The sequence below is a fragment of the Triticum urartu genome, chromosome 4A, assembly GCF_056163025.1.
Source record: "Triticum urartu cultivar PI428250 chromosome 4A, HENAU_Tu73, whole genome shotgun sequence".
NCBI classification, from domain to species: Eukaryota; Viridiplantae; Streptophyta; class Magnoliopsida; order Poales; family Poaceae; genus Triticum; species Triticum urartu.
The window spans coordinates 311,244,471-311,269,150 of NC_141876.1; the positions used below are offsets into that span (position 1 = coordinate 311,244,471).

Consider the following 24,680-nt stretch of genomic DNA (forward strand, 5'->3'; position numbering starts at 1 on the left):
GCCGCCGCCTCCTCGCCGGTGACCCTCCTTCATGCTGCTTGGCCTCGCCTATCCAGGCAGGTAATCCACACCCGACCCCCATCCTCCTCCTCCTTCCACATCCTACATGCCCCGACCGCCGGCGCAAGCGCGACACCTTCCTCCCAAATCACCGACCCCTCCACCAAATAAGCGCCGGTCTATGCCATGGTGCACGCAGTATAGCCAGGACCTCAAGGAGCATTTCGTAGCGGAGCAGCAAATCACGGCCGCACGCGAGGATGAGGTTGCGATGGATGCCATTCGTGCCGACCCCCGGATCTTGGAGGAGCACCTCGCCGTCAAGGCCACCGTTGACGCCTTGCCCACCGACGCCGCAAAGTGGTTGGCTGCTTTAAACGACAGTTCGTGGCATTTTCTTGAGGCCACCGTCGGTGCCTTCGACGAAGACTACGAGGTGTTTTCTCAGTGTGCACGTTCTTACCTCATCTCGAGAGCAAGTAGGTTGGTGCCCAGAGCGGCTCAGGCAACTCACCACTACAACAAGGGCACCCATGATGCAGAGGCCTCGCCCTCTTCCATGTCCAAGGAGGAGTAGCTTGTCTTATTAGCTCACTATAAGGACCCATGTTCAGTTTGCTAGCTACTGCCTTTCCTTAGCAAATTCCAGTGAATTGTGCTATCTACTTTTACCATGTGGTGTTCAATTAACTGCTTGGTTCAATTCTGCAAATGTGATGTTCAATTCTTGAGGGTGTAATATTCCCAAGTTGTTAAGCATGCTTGGGTTGGTTAATTGTGAGATCTTCTATTAGGAGTGTGTTATATTGTTCAATTGGTGTTTACTTAACTGCTTGGTTGATTTGTTGTGGCTTGGTTCACTTGTTGTGGTGTTTAGTTAACTACTTGGTTTTGCAATGTGATGTTCAATTGTTGTGGCTGCATTCTGTTATTGTATACCATGGGAGGAATAAATCAAATTTGGCTGTACTAAATACATGTAGCGACCCGACCTCAAACGGTCAAGTCTCTGTGCTTCAGTGTCATCCCTGGATCGGTAATGCTGACACACACAGTACTCGAGGATTTATAATAGAGTAGCAATCACACACTTATTACATCGAATGTCTCCAAAGAGAACTTATTACAATAAATATGGCTTAAGGCCATCTAATACGATAACAGCGGAAGGCTTGGAAGATAAAGTGAGTCCATCAACTCCAACGGCATAGCTGAGCTGCACAGCAATGACCTAACGAACCTTACTCCTCACCTGAAAAGTCTACAACATAATACGTTGCAGCCCGAAAACGGGCCAGCACATGGAATATGCTGGCAAAATAACACAGTAGAGCAGGAACGGAATAATGGTATCACTACATGCATATTTGGCTGGTGAAAAGCTCTATGGTTATAGTTTTGCGAAAAGCCATTTTTTCCTACAACAAAGGAATAGATTTTAATTTAACTATCATGGTAGTTGAAACATCATTGAGAAGGTTCCTCCAACTCAATCCCAATTAACATGATTAACAACCCAACAATATTTTTTTAGGGTGATGAGATACTTAAGATACTCCAAGTACTAGATACTCAAGATTGTCCATAACCGGGGACACGACTAACCATGATTAGTTTATACACTTTGCAGAGGTTTGCGCACTTTTCCCCACAAGACTCGATCTCCTCCATTGGATTTCTCGCAATACATGATGTTTGAGAAATGGATGACCGAGACACAGTCTTTCAGAAACATTAACTCTCTACTCCGGGCAGACCATACCAAACCTACAAACCCACTACCTGCTGATCCACCTCTTCAAGAGCTTCACGTAACTTAAGTCAACTATGCTAGAGCCCATAATAGCTTGTGGCTGCACACGTAAGTTTCTAGCATGAATAATCTCAGCTCCCATTGAGCCTGGGTGGCGGTCCATAGGAAGATCACACAGGTACTCTGGGATTTCCAAAAATACAGGTAGCACTGGATACTCCAGGTGCCTCAATACACCCAGATGTGTATTTAAGTTGCCACCTTAAGTTGAACCATTAATTAACAATCTCACATCTGTCATGGATTTCACTCACCCAAACCACGTCTACGAGCATAGCATAGCAATATAAGCAACGCGTAGAAGTAACTACCAGGGGTTTGAATGTAACAGGGTAATAGGTTCTACCTCATCAGCTACTTCCCAACCCACATGTTAATGACATCCTAACCATGCAATGTTTGAGGATTGGAACTAATGCATAAAAACTGGGTGATAAAGAGATATGATCAAAGTGTTACTTGCCTTGTTGACAATCCGCGTAACCTAGAGACTCCAAATAACACGCTTCACACTCTGGGTATTCTATCGTAAACAAACAATAACTTACATAAGCAATCAAGCTAAGAAACACGGGTAAATCTCAAATAAGAAGATCTAACCAGAAAGTTTAACTTAAGAACTCCGGTTTGCAAAAAGAATCAAATCAAACGGAGCAACGAAACTCAAACGGCGAAAGAAACAAGATTCATTTACTAATCTGGACCTAGGTCAAATTTTACGGTAGTGAAAACTTGTGGAAGTTGGTTAAGCAGAAAGAAGGTCTCGAGACGAAGATCTAGGCGCTTGAATCGCCTGATTCCGATAAACGAGTGAAAAGATAAACTAGAACGAAAATCGGATCAGAAATCGTGATCGGAAATAATCGCAGAACAATTCAATAAAAGGAAACTGACGAACAGGCTAACGAATGAGCGTTCATTGTCTGTAACTAACGGGCGAAAACCGTTCGTTAAAACGAACGTCTGCGAAAAAGAAAAGCCGAAAAAAAATGACAAACCAAAAAAAAACAGGCTAGGGTCTTTCTAAAAAAACTGGTTTGGTTTAAAAAAATGAATGGCGGCGAGGTACCTCCGGCGTGGCTCCGGCGAGGCGGCAGGGCTCGCGGGGCAGCGGGGCGGCGGCGGCGCGGGGCAGCGAGGGCGGCGGCGGCGCGGGGCAGCAAAGCGGCGGTGGCGGCTCGCGAGAGGCGGCGGGCCGCGGCTCAGGAGCGGGCTGCGGGACGGCGGGGCTCAGCGGCGGCCTTTAAAGGGGGCGGGGGCGGCGGCTTGCTTGGGCGAGGCGGTGCCCGGTGAGCAGTCTGGCTCGATCTCCCCTCGGCGTCCGAGCTACGCACGGCGGCTCGCGCGCGAGGGAGACGGCCGGGACGGGCCGGCTGGGCTTCGGCCCAGCTGGTTCCGAAAACCTTTTAAAAAAAATATTTCCGCCTAAACTAAGAAAAATCCTAGAAAATAAAATAAAAATCCAAAAATGCCAAAACAAATTTTCTCGGTCTAAATAAAATATTTAGAACGAGATGAACATTTTCTTGGCCCTAAAATGCAATTTTGAAAACATGCAATTTTTCTAATGCAAATAAAATCCAAATAAAATCAAATATTTGATTTTAATATTTTTCCTCGAATATTTCAATTATTTTGGAGAAGCCATATTATCTCCTCTCATATATTTTAATATGAAATATTTTCGGAGAGAAAAATAATTAAAACCAAAAGTCCTTGTTTCAATATTTGATAAAAATCAAATATGAAATGTGGGAAATCGCCAACTCTCTCCAAGGGTCCTTGAGTTTCTTAGGATTTCGAGGATCACGAGACGAAATGCAATAAAATATGATATGCAAGAATGATCTATGTACAACATTCCAAATTGAAAATTTGGGATGTTACAATACATGAGAAAGAAATACAATTGCTATATTTCCAAGTTGTTAAGCATGCCTGGTTTGGTTAACTGTCTGATCTTCTATTAGGAGTATGTTATATTGTGCAATGTGGTGCTCAGTTAACAATGGTTAATTTGTTATGGCGTTTAGTTAACTGCTTGGTTTAGTTCTGCAATGCGATGTTCAATTGATGTGGCTGCATTTTGTTATTGTATACCATGTGACGAAAAAATTGAATTCGGCTGCACTTAATACATGAGAAACATATAAAAGTGATATATTTCCTAGTTCTTAATCATGCTTGGTTTGGATAAATGGGTTTTCCATGTGGCCTGAATTAATCTGATGAATCTACAATGTGCTTATTTATCATCTACATATTTTACTGATAGCATGCGAACCCTTACTTATCCTGATGAGTAACTACCTTATATGTGTTGCAGGGAATGGGAAGCACTGAGGTTTACAAGATGGTACTAACTATTATACCTTGCCTTTTTGTACTCCTTTGCCCCATTTCCAATATAGAGAAGTTATTTATGCACATCCTTGTTTTCAGGCTTCGCTGATGATTACCTCTCAAACCACCTCTATGGTCAGGAGGCGAGGAAAGTTTTCATACAACACCCACGGTTCAATATTGAAGTGTTCCTGAAGAGGTCGAAGGATGGACGGTCAATCATCCACAGGCACTGGCATAAAGTTGCAAAGTCCTTCAACATGAATGAAGGCTCAATATTCACATTCTGCTTTAGCACTTTTCCAGATGAGATGCATCTCTCTATGTAGAGTCTATGATGCTAATTTCGAAAGGTTCTAGATGTTGCATGTGAAACTTGTTGCTGGTGCAGCTGTGTAATGGGGTAGCTGAGTGCTGAAGCTATATCATGTTGTACTCTGATGTATTTCAATTATGAAATCCTGCTTTCTTAATACGGAAATGGAATATATTATGTTTTTAATATGAATGTCCATTATTTTAGTAAATGTATTATTAATAATAGGCCAATTAGCTTGCTAATTGGGTTTTTCTATTGCAAATGGTTGTTGAAAAAAATACCGTGGGCGATGACCTCAGGAAACGCACACAGTTTCTAGGAATAAACCATGTTGGATCAATGAACAATCACACACGACATTCTCTTCAAAACTGTTTGTGATACGCCACCTTGTGCAAATGTTTTCCTTGTAGTGACTGTGTGGGATGTATATACGAACGGAAACGTTTAGTGGTGACTGACTGTGTGGGATATACTTATGACCAGAAATGATTTCGCCTATATAATTGTATTTTTTGAGCACTACTATACGTGTTTTTGTATTTGAGTGCTCGCCGGTCGCACACGACCTCATTTTGCCGAGCGTGTGTGCCAGGAGGGCATATCCCCAACGGTTTCTGGGTCGTGTGGGAAGGACCCCCCTATCGCCCACACTCACTTGGCGACGGTTCCGAATGCCATCGCGGAAAGGGGTTAAAAACCGTTTGTTTAGGACCAACGCGTACTAGTGTATGTGGATTTTTGGTCTGATCGTTTGCCAAAGATCATGCATGTTGAGTCTGCTCTTGTGCTACAGTTTTGGCATTGCCATCATAAAGCAGTAATGTTATTATTTTGCACCTTAATCTGGTGGCACTTTTAATTTAAGGCTATGTTTTGGCACCGCTAGTGCCACTGATTTGTTTTATATATCGAAAGAGGGGGTTTCCTCCGATTTCATTAAAGAAACACTACCATAGAGAGCCATTATCCGACAACACCTCAGTGTAAACGGGTAGTTATGCAACTACTACTAGATCGGACTGAGTACTAGCAGGAGACAAGTTCACCACATAAGCTAGGCAGGTAGGGGGACGCAGCACCAGCTCGACCAAGTTTGGATTACAACCCAAATGCTACCACAAAAACATCAGGGGGGAAGATAGAGCCAGCTTCAGCATCCCAGTCTAAGCACCCCAACCTCCATCCTTGTGACGCACGGTACACCTTGTTTGCCACCTGCTCGACCCTAGTGTCACTGATAAAATGAAGTAATAATACAGTTAAAATGAAGTAATAATAACCCAGTCTAGTGTCCTCTCTATCATTTCATTTCCAATGTAGATAAAGAAAGTGCTTCTCTTTGTTAGTATGTGTTTCATCAACCAGTCCCATTGTTAATGTTTAAGCGTTTTTGCAAACTGGGGTGCTAAATTTTAGTTGATTTGCACAAAAATAGAGATTGAAATGTCTCAAGGCCCCTCCTTGTGCTACCACTATACACTGATGTTCATCACTGGCAGAAGGTGTATTGGGGAGACTTGGGTCGATTTCCAGTATGAGGCGTACTGTATGAGGCGTCGCAGGGCCCATCTCGCCCTCGCAGCATGGCATACTATGATACTATCGCAATATTTTCTTCAATTTATTAGTGTATGTTTCATCAACTAGTGCCACTATAATGTAGTCATGCTTTTTCATTATCTGTGCAAACATGGTTATTCAGCTGCATTTTGGTGGAACTGCACAAATGTAAGGATGGAACCGGCATATATGTAGAGTGTGAGGTGTCCAGTAAAAATTACCGACACCAATCCTGCTCCATCTAAGCATTGGCATCTACCACCACCAGTGCGATGTGTGGCACTCACTATGGACGGATCTTTCTCGGCAGCAAATCCTCTAAACAAATACTAGTAGCTTAGACTTAAAAAATCAGTGGCGGCATAATCCTCTAGGAGTTTAGTAGCTTCTCCTAATGTGATTTCCATAGAAGTACCTCCCGTGGCATAATCTAAAAGATTTCTAGATGCAAAATTCAATCTACCATAATAAATTTGTATGCTCATCCATAAACTTAAATCATGAGTAGGGCAATTTCTCATCATCAATTTCATCTTCTCCCAAGATTGTGCAACATGTTCATGATCAAGTTGCTTAAAATTCATTATATCGTTCCTAAGGGAGATGATCTTAAAGGGAGGAAAATACTTGGAAATAAAAGCATATTTACACTTATTCCATGAATCAATACTATTTTTAGGCAAAGATGAAAACCAAGTCTTAGCACGATCTCGTAGTGAGAACGGAAATAGCTTAAATTTAACAATATCATTGTACACATCCTTTTATTTTGCATATCACACAACTCTACGAAAGTGTTTAGATGGGATGCATCGTGTTCATTAGGACTACTAGAAATTATTTCTTTCATAACAAGATTCAACAAAGCGGCATTAATTTCATAAGAGTCCGCAGTAGTGGTGGGAGCAATCGGAGTACTAATAAAATCATTATTATTAGTGTTGGAACAAAACTTGGTATTTTCTTGAGAGATCATGACCAAGAAAGCAATCTAGCACATAAGCAAACAAAAAGCAAATGAAAATACAAACAGAAAGAAGGCAGATAAAAAGCCAAGTATTTTTGTGTTTTTCTGAAAACGTTTTATAAGTGGGTGAGAGGAAAACGAGAGGCAAATGGCAAATTATGTAAGTGCAAGAGATGAGAGTTTATGGTAGGTACTTGGTAGGCTAGATGTAGAACCTTCCCGACACCGACGCCAGAAATTCTTCCTGCTACTTATTGAACTTGCGTTGATTTTTCCCTTGAAGAGGAAAGGGTGATGCAGCAAAGTAGAGATAAGTATTTTCCTCAGTTAAGAACCAAGGTATGAATCCAGTAGAAGGCAGAAGCAAGTTCCCAGTAGATGCACCTACACAAACTAACAAACACTTGCACGAAAAAGGGGTTGTCGATTCCTTCACGGTTTACTAGCAAGAATGAGATCTAATAGAGATAGATATAAAAGATAAGTAAAAGGAAAAATAAAGTAAATATAAATAAATTGCAGCAAGGTTTTTTTAGGTTTTTGGTTTTGTCGATCTAAAAATATATGGTGAGAAAGATATCCGGGGACAATAGGTTTCACTAGAGGCTTCTCTCTTGAAGAGAGCATATGCTGGGTAAACAAATTACTGTTGAGCAATTGATAGAAAAGTGCATAGTTATGATGATATCTAAGGCAATGATCAGGAATATAGGCATCATGTCCATGATAAGTAGACTGACTCCTTCCTGCATCAACTACTATTAGTCCACAAATCGACCGCTATCTAGCATGCATCTAGAGTATTGAGTTCATAAGAACAGAGTAATACCTTAAGCAAGATGACATGATATACAGGGATAGATCCAATCAATATGGTAAAAACTCCTACTGTCATTGGGTGAGGACACTGCCAGATTGAACCCATCACAAAGCACCTCTCCCATTGCAAGAAAAACCAATCTAGTTAGCCAAAACAAATCGATAGATCAGAGACAAATACAAAGTTATCTTAATCATGCATAAAAGAGTTCAGGAACAACTCAAATAATATTCATAAATTCTGATCATAAATCCACAACTCATCGGATCTCAACGAACGCACCGCAAAAGAAGATTACTTCAAATAGATCTCCAAGAATATCGAGGAGAACATTGGATTGAAGATCAAAAACAAAGAAGAAGCCATCTAGCTACTAGCTATGGACCCTTAGGTCTATGGTAAATTACTTACACATCGTCGGAAGGGTAGCAAAGTGGTGTAGAGGCCCTCTGTGATCGAATCCCCCACCGGCGGAGTGCCGAAAAAGTCCCCAAGATGGGATCTTACGAGAATAGAAGCTTTTGTCGGCACAAAAGTTTTATTGGTGTGCCCGTGACGTCATGAGAATATTTGGGTATTAATAGATGTGGAGTTAGGGTTAGGAGATCTTCGAGGGACCCACAAGCCTAGGGGGCGCCCCCCTGGGGCGCGTCCCTAGGGCTTGTGGTCTCCTCATGGGTCTTCAGGCCTCCTCCCGAGGCTTCCTAGGTGTGTTGTTGTCCAAGAAAAATAGTCAAAAAGTTTTGTTCCATTTGGACTCCATTTGTTATTTATTTTATATATGAGACAAAAGCAAGGAAAAACAACAACTAGCAGTGGCACTAGGTTAATAGGTTAGTCCCAAAAATGATATAAAATAGTATATTAATGCATATAAAACATCCAAAAGATACACGTTGGAGACGTACCAGCGCCTGGGGATGTTGTCTCGCAAGGCCCTGGCACCTCACGAGCCAAACGAGCCTCAAGGGCCGCCTGGCTTGTGAGGAGCGGACCTCGGCGACACGCTACATCGACTACTTGGACGCTGTTGTAGTAGCATTGCCAGGTGACGTTTTGGTTTGTTCAATTGAGGGCGCCCCACATGCTGCATTATACTCAGGCTGTTAGGGCCCACCCCTACAGCTGCATCGTTTTGCTCATGTTTCAGAACTGGTCATGCCTTGATAAAATTTCCATGATGATTTAATTTGCGTGTCCGTTGCTTCTTCACCATGAATATCATCGCGCCCTCCTGAGCCCACTCTCGATAGCCTCATGTCTAAGGGCTGGCACGGCGTCTGTGCTTGTGTCAATCCCTGCAGTGTTGTTAAATCCAAGTGACCGAGCTCTGTCTCATAGACCAGCTCCCATCCACGTCACCTCATGGGGTCTTTGGTGCCTTGTCCTCGCATGAGCTCATGGAGGGTAGGTGTGTAAGGGTGCGCGGCTCGGTTCGTACAACCGCAATTTTTGTGCTTTGCCACTGTGGGATCCGCATGCCGAGTGTTCTTCCTCAGATTGTTGCATAAGAACCCAAGTGAACGAACTCAGTCTGGCTGGCCGGCCCCGTACACGTCACCTCCTATGGGTCCTTGGTGTCTAGCCTTCTTATGCAATCGCCTCCAGATGGTCATTCGGCGTAGGTCACCTCGAGAATCCAGGTGACACAGGGGCGTGATTGCGCCAAAGCTAGGCACAACCCACCTGAGGTAAGACCTCCTAAGCTCCACACTGGCTCACGAGCATCTAAAAACAGCTCCTCAAAGTTATGCCGGTCCAGCCACACGTATGAATGAAACAGGGTTGTACACACCCGAAGAATCTAGTACAGAGCTCCTACCCACGCCCAATGGAAGCCCCATGCTCAGGGCTGGCGGAAACGGTCACAATTCAGCCATGCCCAGGCCCAGTCGAAGCCCCATGCTCCTCGCTAGTGGATACACAACTAAGGGCGCCAATGGGTTGCATCAACCTTGGGATGCCTGCTCAGTCCTTCAGCAACACTGCTCGTGGCCTCTCCCTGGGCCCCATGATAGCGGGGGCTGGACACGGTGCCGATGCTCGGGTCAGTCCCAATAGTGCTGAAAAACCCAAGGAACAAGGCTCTGGCTCGCGGGCCTGCTCCCATACACATCACACCACCAAGGTCCGTGGTGTTTAGTCTCCTCGCGTAGCGCCCAGGTGTAGGCCGACGGGAGAAAGGTAGGCGAGACCCTAGGTTAACCCCACTAGCGCTCATATTCCCTTCATGCGGGCCGCTTGCGCATCAACGGGGACCCCTGGCATCGCGACTCAGGAACCTCACTCGTCCCATAGCCCCTCGCCCATTGGCCTTGTGTAGGCATCACGACCTAACATTCCAATAGAGGGACTAGTACTTTGCGATCAGGCATACTTTGATATATTGAGAGCATCAATAGGAGTAATTTCTTCCCCAATTTTAGGTGATTGTTGTGAGGAATTTGTAACATTTGACTTGGACAGCCACTTCTTTACAAATTTATCCATTTATCAAACGAAAAGACCTGACAAAATAAATCTATTGGTAAGAAAAACAAAATATGAAATTCTTATTCTTAATAAAAACAATATCTTGCTTCGTGAATCCTAATATTGCTAGTGAGAGAAAAAGAAAAGAAAGATAAGCAAGAGAATCGTAGCGTTGGCAGATAAATAAAACTTATGAATAGAAGTGGAGGGCCTTGACATGATGTTAGATCGGATACAGAGTGGTGAATAGTACATCAGTATTGATCAATAGATTCTGGCGAACTATGCTTGTGCAGTCACGGGTGCGTCGCTCGCGGCTCGCCAGATGGCCGGAGGTAGCCATGCCCGACGCCTCACGTCTAGAGTCCATGCCAAAGATCGGAGGCACTGGGCGAAGGACGGAAAGACATTGCACTGCGGCGGCTATCCACGCTTACGCATTAATAGGGGAAGTTGAGGGAGATCACATAAAGTGGAGCCGGATCAATGCATGTAAGGGATTTTAGAGTTCTTGCTATTATGGCCCGGTAGAGGCCCAACCAATTGTTACGTAAGCAGAGAATAACACGATAGATGGGCACGTCTACTGAAATTCCACATTTAGCGGTATGCAGACCTAGGGTCAACTACATACGAGAATCCTGTGTAGTCAAGCGACTACACAGGGAAAACGTCACTGTGTCCCTGCCCCATGGTATTCAACCAAGGAGATCTTCTGTGGCTACACCTTAGCAAGGAACGCTTCCCCAACTAGCGCAAGTCGAAGCTACGACCCCGCGTTGATGGACCCTTCAAGGTGCTAGCACACTACAACAACAACGCCTACATGATTGACATTCCATGCAACAAGTACAATGAGAGTGACATCTTGAACGTCGAGGATCTATCTCCCTTCCATGATGATGAGGTTTTCGATCTGAGGTCGGATCTTTCCCAAGCGGGGAGATGATGCCGACCATCCTACGGTCATCCCCATGGACCCACCTTTGTCTCCCCAAGTACCAAGTGGACCGATGACACGAGCACGTGCAAGAGCTCTCGACACCAAGGTGACATCTCTCCTTAGTGATATTCTTTATGAGCCACATGAGACATGGCTACAACCTCAATCCGGAATGCTATGTCTTCATAGGTACCAAGAAGAATATCTCGGAGATTCTTGTGATGATGGATAAGTACTCAAGTACATGGATGAAGCAGCATGAAGAGTGGAACCAGAGAAAGATCATATGACCTTGACATCTGGCCCTTGAATATACCAACCAAAGTAGTAGCCCAGATGTAGAGCACCTAGAGGCACCGGACATCCGGCCTGGCACACGGAAATCTGGCCCATCCTATCCAAAGAGCAGCTGGAATCAGTTGAAAGCTGGCCCAGACACATGGCTCTTCATGAGCCGCCAGACATCCAGCCCCTGTCTGTGTACAGTGCACAGCCCAAAGGCCCATGGACCCATCCAACTCACCCCAACTTGTACTAGCACTATAAATAGACTACCCCCTCATCCTTCTAGGGTTAGAAAATGTTAGAGCTCATTTGAGATAGAGTTTCGCACATCCACTTAGCCCTACTCCCATGGAGTCCAAGACCTCCATGTGAGAAGATCCCACAGGTGGATGCACGACCCATTCATGGGAAGATCCCCCTAAGATTCAAGACCTCTCTCCTTCAAGTATTGGGATGAACTAGCTACCCTTTGTAACCTATTGTGTTGACTTTGCATCGTGTAACTCTCTGTGTGTATGTGGATTTAGCGCATGTGTGATTGTGTCTTGTCCATTTGAGTGATTTCCCTCTTGTGTTCTTTGTGTTTTTCCCCAATTACCATCCAAATCGTGAAAGGTCCGCCTCATAGGGTTCCACCATACATCATCATGGATCAGAGCTTAGGTTGATCACAATGTTTGAGTCTTCCCCATCTTTTTCTAGCCTAATTTTCTTGTGTTTTGTCCCAATTTAAAAAATTGGCACAAAAATATCCATACCAAAAAAATTTGTGATTTGTTGGTTAGACTATGTTTTGTTGGTTTTAATCGATGCATTTGTTGTGTTTCGAGTGAATCTAGCATCCCCATATAATTTCCCCACTTCCATCCACAAAATTCCCGCACTTTTGCTTGAATTATTCATTTTACCCAAAGTTTTCCATGAGTTCATCCACAGATCAGGGATCCCGGACATCCGGCCCGTGCCCTAGACATCCATGGCTACACTCGGACATCCGACCTCTCGCAGCCACAAACGCCTCCACCGCCACCATTTTTCACCAAGTTTGCACACTTTTGACTCGGTTTACACCAAGCCTTCCGCAACCCACAAACTCTTTCCGCAACCACCACCGCTTTTTTGCTGCCACCACAAATTTTGACACGTTTTGACATTTGATAACTTGAGTTGTGGTTTCTGTTTCCTAACTTGTTTCGGCTACTTAGGGACGGTTCTTCAACAACATCACCGCCCTGAATTCGTCATCGAGAACGACCACTTCTCCATTTTGACACCATTAACCGTAAGCAAGGACGGTAACATCAGTGACATAATTGTATATTCTCCCTTGCCATTGCATTGTTAACCCCGAGCCCATTTTGCATCACTTTCCTACCGGGACTAGCCATTTGAGTATTACCGGGTACTACTTGTGCACATTAGTGATACTTGTTCTGCATAGCTATCATAACGCGCATCTCTTGTGTCATACATTATTGCCGCATATACACAATTGCTATCTTGTTTTGCAAATTTTGCATAAGTGGACATATCAAAAAATAAGAAGAAAAGAGAATCTAAGAAATAGCCATAGCATCGCCACATTGCATATCAAATTGGCATATCCGATCATCTTGGATCATTGTTAGAGAATCACCGGGAATCACACATACATAGCATACTTTGGATAGAAGTAGTTCTGTTTTGTCTCTTGTTTTTTGAGGTTTTTTCGTCTCTCATAGGTTGTGCATAAGTGTCATATCTCGCCTATTGAGCAATCGTGCAAGTGTCAGGACCCCGATTCTAAGTCACACCGATCTAGCATGTAACACATCATATCACTTTGCGGCCTCACGCATGGTATTCCCAAGGCTGCAGCCTTACCTTGGTCGGGACCGTTTGCGCCTTTTCGCTCACATACATGATTGTGTCGCTAGCATCCATATGACAAAGAACCCGGGCCAACATGACTAGTCGTAAACCCAAGGTGGAAAAAACCTAAAGGGACAGGCATACATGACCCAGCAATGCACGTGTCGGTCAGCAGCGAGTGTAACCGGTCAGCAGCGAGTGTAACCGAGCTGTAGGAAGCTATCAGGATTCTGGTAAATACCATGTGACATTTCCCCCAAGGGATAGACATAGGACCAAGGAAGGACACATGCCGGTCAATCCATGTGTTTTGGAGCAGTAGCAAGCTACCAAGGCATAGTGGAAGCACTAGGAGGCATTTCCCCATAAGGAAGGCTACCAAGAATAAACAACTAGGTGTCGGATCCCACATATACCAAAGCATTTCAAAAACATACACACAATATGCTTGATATTGCAGATACAAACATGGCATCACAACATAACTCAATGACTCAAAGTATTCATCTAAAAGGCTCCGAAGAACCATACATAGCATGATATTACAAACATGGCTCTCATGGCCCAACATACAAAGTCATACAGGCAACAAGCAGAAGCAAATCCCGTCTGAGTACAGACGGCTATAAAGGAAAAGGGTCGAGAAGCCTGACTATCAACAAGACCCTCCGTAGGAACCAGACCTCTGTCTGGGATTCCCAAGCAAATCATCGAAACCCACATCGAACTACTAGTGAGACTAAAGTCTCCTCTGCAAAACATAAATTAAGAAAGCATGAGCACAAATGTACTCAGCAAGACTTGCATGAGAACTAGCTACATATGCATCAGTATCAACAAAGGGATTGTGGAGTTTAAATGTAGCAAGCCCACTTAGACTAAGTGGCTATCCTGAACTTTTCCTACCAACATTTTCTTTTAGGTGAGAAAGCGCACACGAGCCCACATATTCACCATATCAATACACCACTACGGATATGCTCTCGTCTTCCTACAAGAAGGCGATCCATTGCACTCATGCTTATCTTGCGCATTTTAGAGTATCCACTTCCAGTTATCCATGAACAATGTAATATTTCCAAGTAGTCCATATCCGCGGACGCGGCTATTCGAATAGATCATTAACCCTGAAGGGGTGTACTTCTTCGCACACGCTCTCACCACTTATCACCGTTTACATGGCATGTACACGGCAACCTTCAAGGGGAAGCCCAGGGAGGATGTCAGCCATGACTTGACTAAGCACTCAAGAATCTTGTCCAGTTTTATCGCCTATTTGTGTTCCATCTGCAAGAAAGCCAGCCGAGGTTTACACTACTGCCCCAAACGGGTGCCTCGATACACCGGGCCACCATGTATCACCAGGCCACAACGTCTACTGAGAGTGCACAAAGACCAGCAAACAAGAGGGAACACAATCAATATAATGCAAAAATATGATGCATGATCATGACATGGCAATATGCTGTGATTTGGCCTAATGCAACTAGCAAACGTTTAAATGAAGTTGGTTTGATCCCAAGGTTCAAATTCAAACTCCATGTGAGACATTTCAAATGCCATTTATTCAAATTGTCATATAGGGTAGCCTTAGGTTGTTCAAACATGCATGGAAATGCCCTGTACAGATTATTCACATTTTTCTGATAATTTTTCATCTATAAATTATTTTCATCCGAGTTTCGGTTTAATTTTAATGATTTTTTAAAGTTTATAGCATTTTCTTAAAATAATACAGTATATCATTTCTAATTTATTTTAAACTCCAGAAATATTTACTGTGCCAGTATTAGGTCAGCACTACATCATCTACTCAACATGGTTGGTCCAGGTTAAACCTGACTAGTGGGCCCCACTAGTTAGTGACACACACTATTAGCAGTGTTAATTGACACTAAAATTAATCCTAAGCTAAGTTAATTAGGGGCCTAGGCCCACATGTCAATGGCCCAAGGAGACATAAGGTTAGCTTAATTGGCAATTAACCAGAGTTAGGCTGCGGTGACGTACATACATGGTGGCGGCGCTCGGAATTCGCCGTCCCATGACTAAACGGACATCGGGGAGTCTCTTTGGAACCAAAGTACTGCGGCGCGTCGAACGGTGGTGGTTTTAGGTGCTGGGATGGCCTGAGCTGTGGCGGTGGCGAGCTCATCCATGGCGTCCAGAGCTCGGCTAGGTGCGGGCGCAGGGCTGCAGGGTGTTAGGAAACAAGCTAAGCAGCGTAGAGGAACAAAGAGTTCTCCAGGAGCACGGAGCTACAGCAAGGCCGAGCAGAGGTGCTCGGGAGCGAGCAGCTGGGCGGCCATGGCGGACAGTGGTGGTGGCCTTGCGGGGAGAGTGCTACTGCTTAAAATCGAGCATTGTGGTCGCGGGCACTCCGGTTGCTACGAATCGACGACGACATTCTTCGGGCACCGGCGGTGAAGACCATGACGGTGGCGATGATGGAGGCCATCCAAGCTAGCGTCCTTTGGTGGAGAGGTTCATCGGGGCTTGGTGGAGCTTTTTGATAGCTTGGGGAGACGAGGGGTGGCCGGTGGGCATGGCTATGACGAGAGGCGCGCTCATGGCTGCTTCAGTCATGGAAGAGAGAGAGCACCAGGGAAGAGCGGAAGGGCGAGGGGAGCAAGAGAGAGGACCAGGGGCTGTGTGGCGACGTCCAGAGTCTCCAGGGCGTTGAGGGGTAGCTGGGAAGGCAGGAGGTGGCCAACACGTGATGGCCACGCGATCCTGCTCCTACTGGCAGGAGGTTAGGGATGGTGGGTAGTTGAGCTGGTCCTCAGCCACAGTGTTGGGCAGCCATGTGAGTCACAGGTTAGTTTATTTCCCCTTTGCTTTTTATGTTTTTTGTTTTATTTCATTTTCTGCCACTTTTTTAATTCAAACAGAACTCAACCCAGTGCCAAACTTGTGTGAGATATTTATGTTGCCTCAATGGACCTAGCGAAATGCACATAAATTATTTCAGCGCATTTTGAATTTATATTCTAATTATTGTGAATATAAGATCCAACTCAAATAGCATATTGATTTAATTCGGAGGCACAAAATAAATAATTTAGACATCCAAAAATGTTGGTTTGAGTTTTACCTCTTGCCACAGTGTTCAGAGCTTTAAAGGGACATTTTCTTGGGCTCAACTGAACATTTTGAATTTAGTCCATTTTTTTAAAAAAATGAGGCTTTGAGATTTTCATTAATTTAACTTTTCTTGAATTTGAATAAGATGCATGATGCTCACTGATGCAGTTATTACAAGCAAAGATCTAGGGCTGTGACAACTCACCCCCACTAAACAAGAATCTTGTCCCGAGATTCAAGACGTGAGGTAAGAAGACAGAGGGGACATGGAGCTGACACAGTCTTCATGATCCATTGCATTTCTCGAGGACGTTTGATTCATTGCATCATGTTCATCTTGAGATCCTTGCTTTCGAGGTCTTCGTCGAACTATGACAATGGAAGATAGGGGAACTCAACCGGATTCGGACTTCACAAAAACCGAGTGGCTCACGATCACTTCATGGAATGAGATGTTGGAATATCTCTTGAGCTGAGACACAAAACACTCACCGGGAGCTATGGAAAGAAGCAAATGACAAGGTTCAATTCAGTAAGAAACACTTCCACACTTAAGTAAGGTGGTGAACAGTTTCAAAGCAACCGGGATTTAATTGCCCTTAATATCATAACGGGGCACCTGAAGGAAGGAGACTCGTAGAATTATTCCCTTAAGTGGAAAAAAGAATTACTTTTGATACATGGATAGTTGAGACTCTTTATACCAGCCCAAGGCCATTGACAAACGATCGTACCAAGGAATTCGAGAGAATGGCATACTCAGTTCGGAAAGGAAACTAGAGTTATAGAACAACTAGGCAAACGGGAGATACAGAGGATACAACCTAGTGTTTGAGTGTGCTTTCAACAACTTGAGCATTTCCATATTCATCAGGGTTTTTACAATAATTGTGCTGGGGATCCTGGCAACACAACATACTACCATGATGATTAATGACGGATGATGTAGATGCAAAAGAAGAAAACACTTTCTTAGATCTCACCTTAGCGATGCCATGGAAACAAAATCAGGATTATCGGCCGGGATATTTCGGCTAGGTGTGTCAGCCAAAACATCAATCTTGCCGGAGCCTACATCATAGACCATGGAAATGTCCCAACCATCATATCTACCTGAGGTTCAGATCTGGTTGGTAACAGGATATTCTAGACTTAGCATGTCTAGAAAACAAGTTTGCAACAGAAACCAACGAGATGACGTTGCGAGATTATCAGGAAATGGACTACGATACCCAAGATACATGTGAACAAAATGTCTAGTATCACATACAGGTCTTACAACAAAACACTACCAATTTGTAGTTGGGAACCGTCATCGTGGATATCCAAGTCCTAGCGTAAGTCATGATTCTCAAGGAACTTCCTTGAACAAATCAATAAGTGGCTTGGTGTGCTTGGGAATACATATGGGGTGGAGGTAATTAATCTTCCAAACAATAGAATACTTTGGCACATGCATGAATAATTTTGGATGATTCCAGAGGAAGCAAAACAAACTTTCTAAAATTCACGGCGGCAACTTGCATCAACTGCACGTGAATCAGGGGAGGTCACTTGTGATGCCCCGAGACCGATGTGCCAGGTGTCCTCCAGTTATTCGCTGTTGTTGCCTTGTCTTTGCTTGCATGTCATGAATTTCATATCATGTCATCATGTGCATTGCATCATCATGTTTTCAAAACTTGCATCCATCCCGGTCTCCTTGTTCCTTCCGTTGTCCGTTCTGAGCCCAGACACACTTGCACGCGCCCGCGGCATGTCCGAAATAGTATTTTATAAGTGGCTGGGAAATGTTCTCGGAATGGGATGAGAGTTGACGTGTGGTCTTATTATAGTGTACATAGACCGCCTGTCAAGTTTCATCGCATTCGGAGTTCGTCTGATAGCCCAATCGTTAAACTATAGCGGCATTATAGCTGATCTATCATCGAACGTTTTCGGTCTCCGGAAACAGTCGCCGGGCCTCTCCTCTTCTCTCTTCTCAGACTTTTGCCTTCTGCACTACCTCTCACCGCCAGGCCCTACCTAACCTCTCTTGTCAGCCCGCGAACCACCTCCTGCGCGCGTCCGAAATCTGTCCCGGACCCGACCCGGACTGTCGCCATCGTTGTGTCCGGATCATCCCCAAACATCTACAAAACATCACCGTTTTATTATTTGGACTCCCTACCTATTCTTTTTCTCTCGACTGTCCGATTTCGGTCGGAGGGACCAAATGACCATATGCCCAGACCACTGCTATATATTCAGATGAAACCCTAGGCCTAGCTGTCCCATGCATCAAATCCTCCACCGCCGCCGCCACTGTCATTCTCCCACCTCAGGATCCCCTTCACACCAACCAGCCACCACCAAAACTGCCAAATCCATCGATCCCCACAAACTAGAGTCCGCACCCATTGTCCAAATCCTCCCCGACCAGTCTCCTCATTCCTCGGGATCAAGCCTGAGCCAACAAGCGCTGCTCCTGATTCCCTTGATCTTGTGTCTCTCTCCAACACCCTCGCTCGATCTGGACTAGGAGGGCCCCGAGCTCCTCGACCACTGTCTCGCGCGCCCGATCCCCGAGCCACCTCCTCTGCCTCGTTCCCGAAGCCGTTGGCGCCGAGCTCCTCCTTGCGCCGCCGTGCACCCCGCGCCCCCCGAGCACCTCGTCGCTGCGGCCCAAACAACCGCCGGCGACCAGCAGGTCACCAGCGCCACGCCTCTATCTTCTTTCTTCTTCCCCTGCTCTACTTCCTCCTTCCTTCACGTGCCCCTCTCTCTCGACCTGCAAGAACCATGGCGCGCGAAGGCCTCCGAGCTCGCCCACCTCCTGATTCCGACGACCGCTACTGCGTGGTCACCGGAGGATGGCGCCGCTGCCGCATGGGAGCTACTAGGAGCTGAGTCACCGTCGTCCTGTTCGACTCCCGCCGTCAGGAACAAGCTCTCCCTCGCCTCCCCTACCTTCCCTTCCTGCTCGTTTCACTCTTTTTCATTGCTCTCTCTGATGCATCACGGAACCGAGCCACCATGTCTGCTGCCAAGTTCCTGTCGGGAGCAACGCCGCCTGGATCCGGCTGTCTCCGCGTCGTCCGCGTCCCTGCCTCGCCATGAGCACGCCCGCCTCCTCCTGCTAACTTCCTCATCACCGAAGCAGCTCGTCCACGAGCTTCACCTTGTCCCCGCCGACGGCCGTGACCACCAACAGCTCTCCCTCGCCCCCAGAGAACACCACAGGTCGCCGCTAGGCCCGACCGGGTCCGAGGCCCCCTTTCCTTTTGCCGGCGTTCCCTTTCGGATCCTGTCGCTGGAGCCCCATCCCTGCTGATCCTCGCCGTCGTTGTTTTCTTCCTGACAACCATCAACGCCGGGTCCGGCGTCTTCTTTGAGCAGAGATGGAAGTCGCACGCGTCTCGCCGCCCGAACCCGCCTCCTCCGTCCCTGGACCTATTTCCACACGCCCTTGCCATCTTCCGCTGTTTCCGGGCGTCGCCGGGCACCTTCACCGCGAGCTGCCGGAGTTTGCGCCGTCGCTGCTCTGTTTTTGCTTCTGCTTCTTGTCGAACAGGGAGTCGTGCCCACAAACCGCTCCCTCGCCCGCTCGTCCATCGTGCGACCCATCCAGCGCCCGAGTGGGCCGGCCTGCTAGCGCCCGAGGCCCAGCTGCGCGCCTAGCAGCCAGATCCGGCCTGCCCTGCCTCCTCCACAAATTGGGCTCGGCCCATGGGTGAGGCACACCCCCAGCGCCCACCTTTTTTTCCTTGATGTTGGGCCAGTTCTTGTTTCAGCCCGTAATGGATTTTTTTCAGATCTGGCGATTTTTTCTTTTTTTCAGAGAGTGCAGTTTTTCAGAAAACCCCTTAGCCTTCATGCATTTAATATCTCACAAACTAAGTATCACATGTAAAAACTTTGTATATGAAACTTGCTTAGATTTTCATCTAGTTTAATAATATGCAACTTTCATCTATGTTTAAAATGTTTAAAATTCTGTTTGTTTAAATTTGCTTAAATAACTTGCTAAAATGATTTATTTCATAACTAAATAACCGTAACTCGGAATTTAATAAACTTTATATGTAAATGGGGTAGAAAAATGCCTATTTTAACATGGTGGCATCACTTTTCATGTTTGACAACCCTAAAATTGTGTTTAGGGAAGAACAGTACCAAATCCTTAAATTGCACATGAGGATTCTTCCGGACTTGTAGCTTGTTGTTCGGGCCTCATTTAAACTTGCCTAGATAGGTAGTTTTCATTTGCTTCACCCTCTTGCCATGTTTAACAACATTTAATTGTTGGGTACATAAACGAGAGAGAACTAAATAAGTCATGTGGTGTTGCATAATGAGCTCCACTTAATTTGTAGTTTTGTTTGTGCATTTTGCCATGCCCTGCCCTCTTTAAACCGGACATGCATCATACGTGGTTGTGCATCATGCCATGCTTATGTCGTGGTTTCTTACTATGTTGTGTGCTTCTTTGCGGTGTTGCTTCTTCGGGTTGGTTCCGTTAACGTCGCGTTTGTGAGGACCCGTTCGACTATGTCCGTTTGCCTTCTTCATGGACTCGTTCTTCTTCCTTGCGGGATTTTAGGCAAGATGACCATACCCTCGAAATCACTTCTATCCTTGCTTGCTAGTTGCTCGCTCTTTTGCTATGCCTATGCTGCGATACCTACCACTTGCTTATCATGCCTCCCATATTATTGAACCAAGCCTCTAACCCACCTTGTCCTAGCAAACCGTTGATTGGCTATGTTACCGCTTTGCTCAGCCCCTCTTATAGCGTTGTTAGTTGCAGGTGAAGATTGAAGTTTGTTCCTTGTTGGAACATGGAGATGTTGTTCCTTGTTGGAACATGTTTACTTGTGGGATATCACAATATCTCTTATCTAATTTAATGCATCTATATACTTGGTAAAGGGTGGAAGGCTCGGCCTTATGCCTGGTGTTTTGTTCCACTCTTGCCGCCCTAGTTTCCGTCATATCGGTGTTATGTTCCCGGATTGTGCGTTCCTTACGCGGTTGGGTTATAATGGGAACCCCTTGACAGTTCGCCTTGAATAAAACTCCTCCAGCAGGGCCCAACATTGGTTTTACCATTTGCCACCTAGCCTTTTCTTTCCCTTGGGTTCTGCAGACTCAAGGGTCATCTTTATTTAAACCCCCGGGCCAGTGCTCCTCTGAGTGTTGGTCCAACCTGTCAGCTGCCGGTGGCCACCAGGGGCAACTCTGGGCTGGCCTACCGGAACCTTGGACAATCCGCTGTGCCCTGAGAAAGAGATATGTGCAGCTCCTATCGGGATTTGTCGGCACATTCGGGTGGCTTTGCTGGTCTTGTTTTACCATTGTCGAAATGTCTTGTAACCGGGATTCCGAGTCTGATCGGGTCTTCCCGCTAGAAGGAATATCCTTCGTTGACCGTGAGAGCTTGTGATGGGCTAAGTTGGGACACCCCTGCAGGGATTTGAACTTTCGAAAGCCGTGCCCATGGTTATGGGCAGATGGGAATTTGTTAATGTCCGGTTGTAGAAAACCTGAAGTTGACCTTAATTAAAATACATCAACCGCGTGTGTAACCGTGATGGTCTCTTTCCGGTGGAGTCCGGGAAGTGAACACAGTGTTGGAGTTATGCTTGACGTAGGATGTTCTAGGATCACTTCTTGACCATAGTTGTTCGACCGTGCTTTTGCCTTCTTTTCTCGCTCTCTTTTGCGAATAGGTTAGCCACCTTATATGCTAGTCGCTTGCTGCAGCTCCACCTCATACCTTTACCTTACCTATAAGCTTAAATAGTCTTGATCGCGAGGGTGTAAGATTGCTGAGTCCCCATGACTCACAGATACTTCAAAACCAGCTTGCAGGTGCCGTTGAACCGTGCAGATGACGCAACCAAGCTCAAGGAGGAGCTCGATGAAGATCTTGCCCTTTGTGTTGTTTCGTTCTAGTTGATCAGTAGTGGAGCCTAGTTGGGGTCGATCGGGGACCTTGTCGCATTTCGGGTTCTTCTTTCATTTTGGTTCCATAGTCGGACCTTGATTGTATTTGGTTGTTGTAATACTTTATTCATGTGTGAAGTGGTGATTGTAAGCCAACTATGTATCTCCTTCCCTTATGTATTACATGGGTTGTGTGAAGATTACCTCACTTGCGACATTGCTTTCAATGCGGTTATGCCTCTAAGTCGTGCTTCGACACGTGGGAGATATAGCCGCATCGAGGGCGTTACAAGTTGGTATCAGAGCCTTCCCCGACCTTAGGAGCCCCATTGCTTGATCGAATTAGCGGACGAGTTGAGTCTAGAAAAATGTTTTGAGTCATTAGGAATTATATATCGGAGAGTTTAGGAATTCTTTTTACTCCCCAGTCCCTTCATCGCTCTAGTGAGGCTTCCTGACGTAGAGTTTTGTCTATTCTCTTCTCAAATTTCACTAAAAAAAATTTAGGATCACGCGGGTATCTTGGAATCGTTCCGATGGTTTTGTGACGAGAACATTGTTCTTGGTGCCTCCTGACATTTAGGGGTTGTGGCAGTGTCCCGGGGAGTTGAGCTCCGAGATGTTGTCGTCACAATTTTATCATTGCAGTTCTGGAATACCTGAGTTTAGTTTCGCCGACATCAAAAATCTCTTTTATGCAGTTGTTGGTGAGATAACCTCGATGCCACCTAGTACTGGGGCGGGAGTTCAGGAGTATTGCCATAACTCGTATAACGGATGCTTTTCGAAGGTTTAGGTAGACGATTTCTGAAGGTTTCTTGGTTATGTGTTGAAGGATGGATACAGCTGGATGTAGGATTTGCTAGTTTTGGGTGAGATATTATGCTTCCCCTGTATCCCCAACACCTGATTGCATAACCAGAAAGTTTCGGGAGTTTATAAGTGGGAATTCAAGTAGCTCTTAGGATATCTTTCCAACAGATGTATGATATGAAATTGGGGTTCGACGTCTAGTGGTCCGCCTATTCACGGTTGGTTTTACCGTGGTCTCATTGTGTCTTAAAGAGTCCTTGGCTATGCCGACTTGGGGATGCTTCGTATGTCATGTGCACTACCTTGTACATGATGGTGCTGTACGATCGAGCCCATGTAGGCCCCACCACGAAAACTTCAGACGAAATCTCTATCGTATGTTTGTTCCTGCTTATGTTGAAAGCCAATCCTTTGTTTTGTTTTGAGTTGTGATATTCGAGTTGCTTCGAAGTCAAGTGTTGATTCCATACCTTTTCCTAAGCGGTGTTCTCATGTTTCTATGTGAATACAAATCCTTCTTGATAATCAAGATTGTTATGTCAATTCTTCCAACCGGTGTGTTTCTCGTCAAGTGGATCCGATCTTTTACAACATCAGCAAGATCAATTATCAGTTCTTCTCAACGGTGTTCATTTCATCCGTCTCCAAGTTGCCTTTGTTTTTCCCGCCCTCCCACCCTTGTTTCTTCAAGGACTCAGATTTCTTAATCAAGTATCTTTTTATTCATGTAAAGTCTCTCCATTCTTTTCCTTCATGTTCTTACCCGGTGATTCTCATGAAGATTCTAACGGAGCTTCAAGCTCGTCACTCTTCACTCGTTTTCTTCTCTGGTGGATTCAAATCAAGCTTTTGGTGTTGATCTCATATCCCTTTTTCCTCGTTTCCGATTGTCAGAATTCTTTCTCACCCATCCGGAGTAATTCAGGAGTCTTTTCAGTTTGATTCTCCGAAGGCCATCATTTCGGGATTATTCATTCTTAGCTTTCAGCTATCATTCTCCAATTTTACCGGTGCTTCGTTCAAGTGATCTTTAATCGGCTCGTGATCTCTTCATTCTCATGTATCTAAATCCTCTCAAGCATCTTCGTTCATTTTATAAATTCTTCCTGGTGTTTCTTTATCTTCTCTTCATTCATTTTCAATGCTTACGGTGGTTCGTTCAAGATTTTTTTTCTTTCTTATCATATCAATTCATTCGTTGTTTCCTAATTCTACCGGTGGTTCATTGAAGACCTTCTTAAGTTTGCGCTATATCTATCTTAATCCTTTCTACGAGAATAAGTAATATGTCAAATTCGTTGATTGTCATCAATTTAATTGATGAAGGATAAGCATAATGTAATTCTTATTCTTGTTTCATTGACTAAATTCAATTCCTTATTCCAGAGCCTCATCCAAATTCTCGGTTTCAATTGTTTCATCTTCTCTTCCCGCAATTTCAAGCTTTCTCAATTATATCATCACGAAGATCCATCTAAG

The 24,680-nt window shown here is 45.1% G+C and overlaps 1 pseudogene; it reads left to right on the forward strand.

The window, feature by feature from the left end:
• Nucleotides 1-271: 271 nt before the first annotated feature.
• LOC147975684 (uncharacterized) overlaps nt 272-24,680 on the forward strand; it is a 95,973-nt pseudogene continuing 71,564 nt past the window's right edge.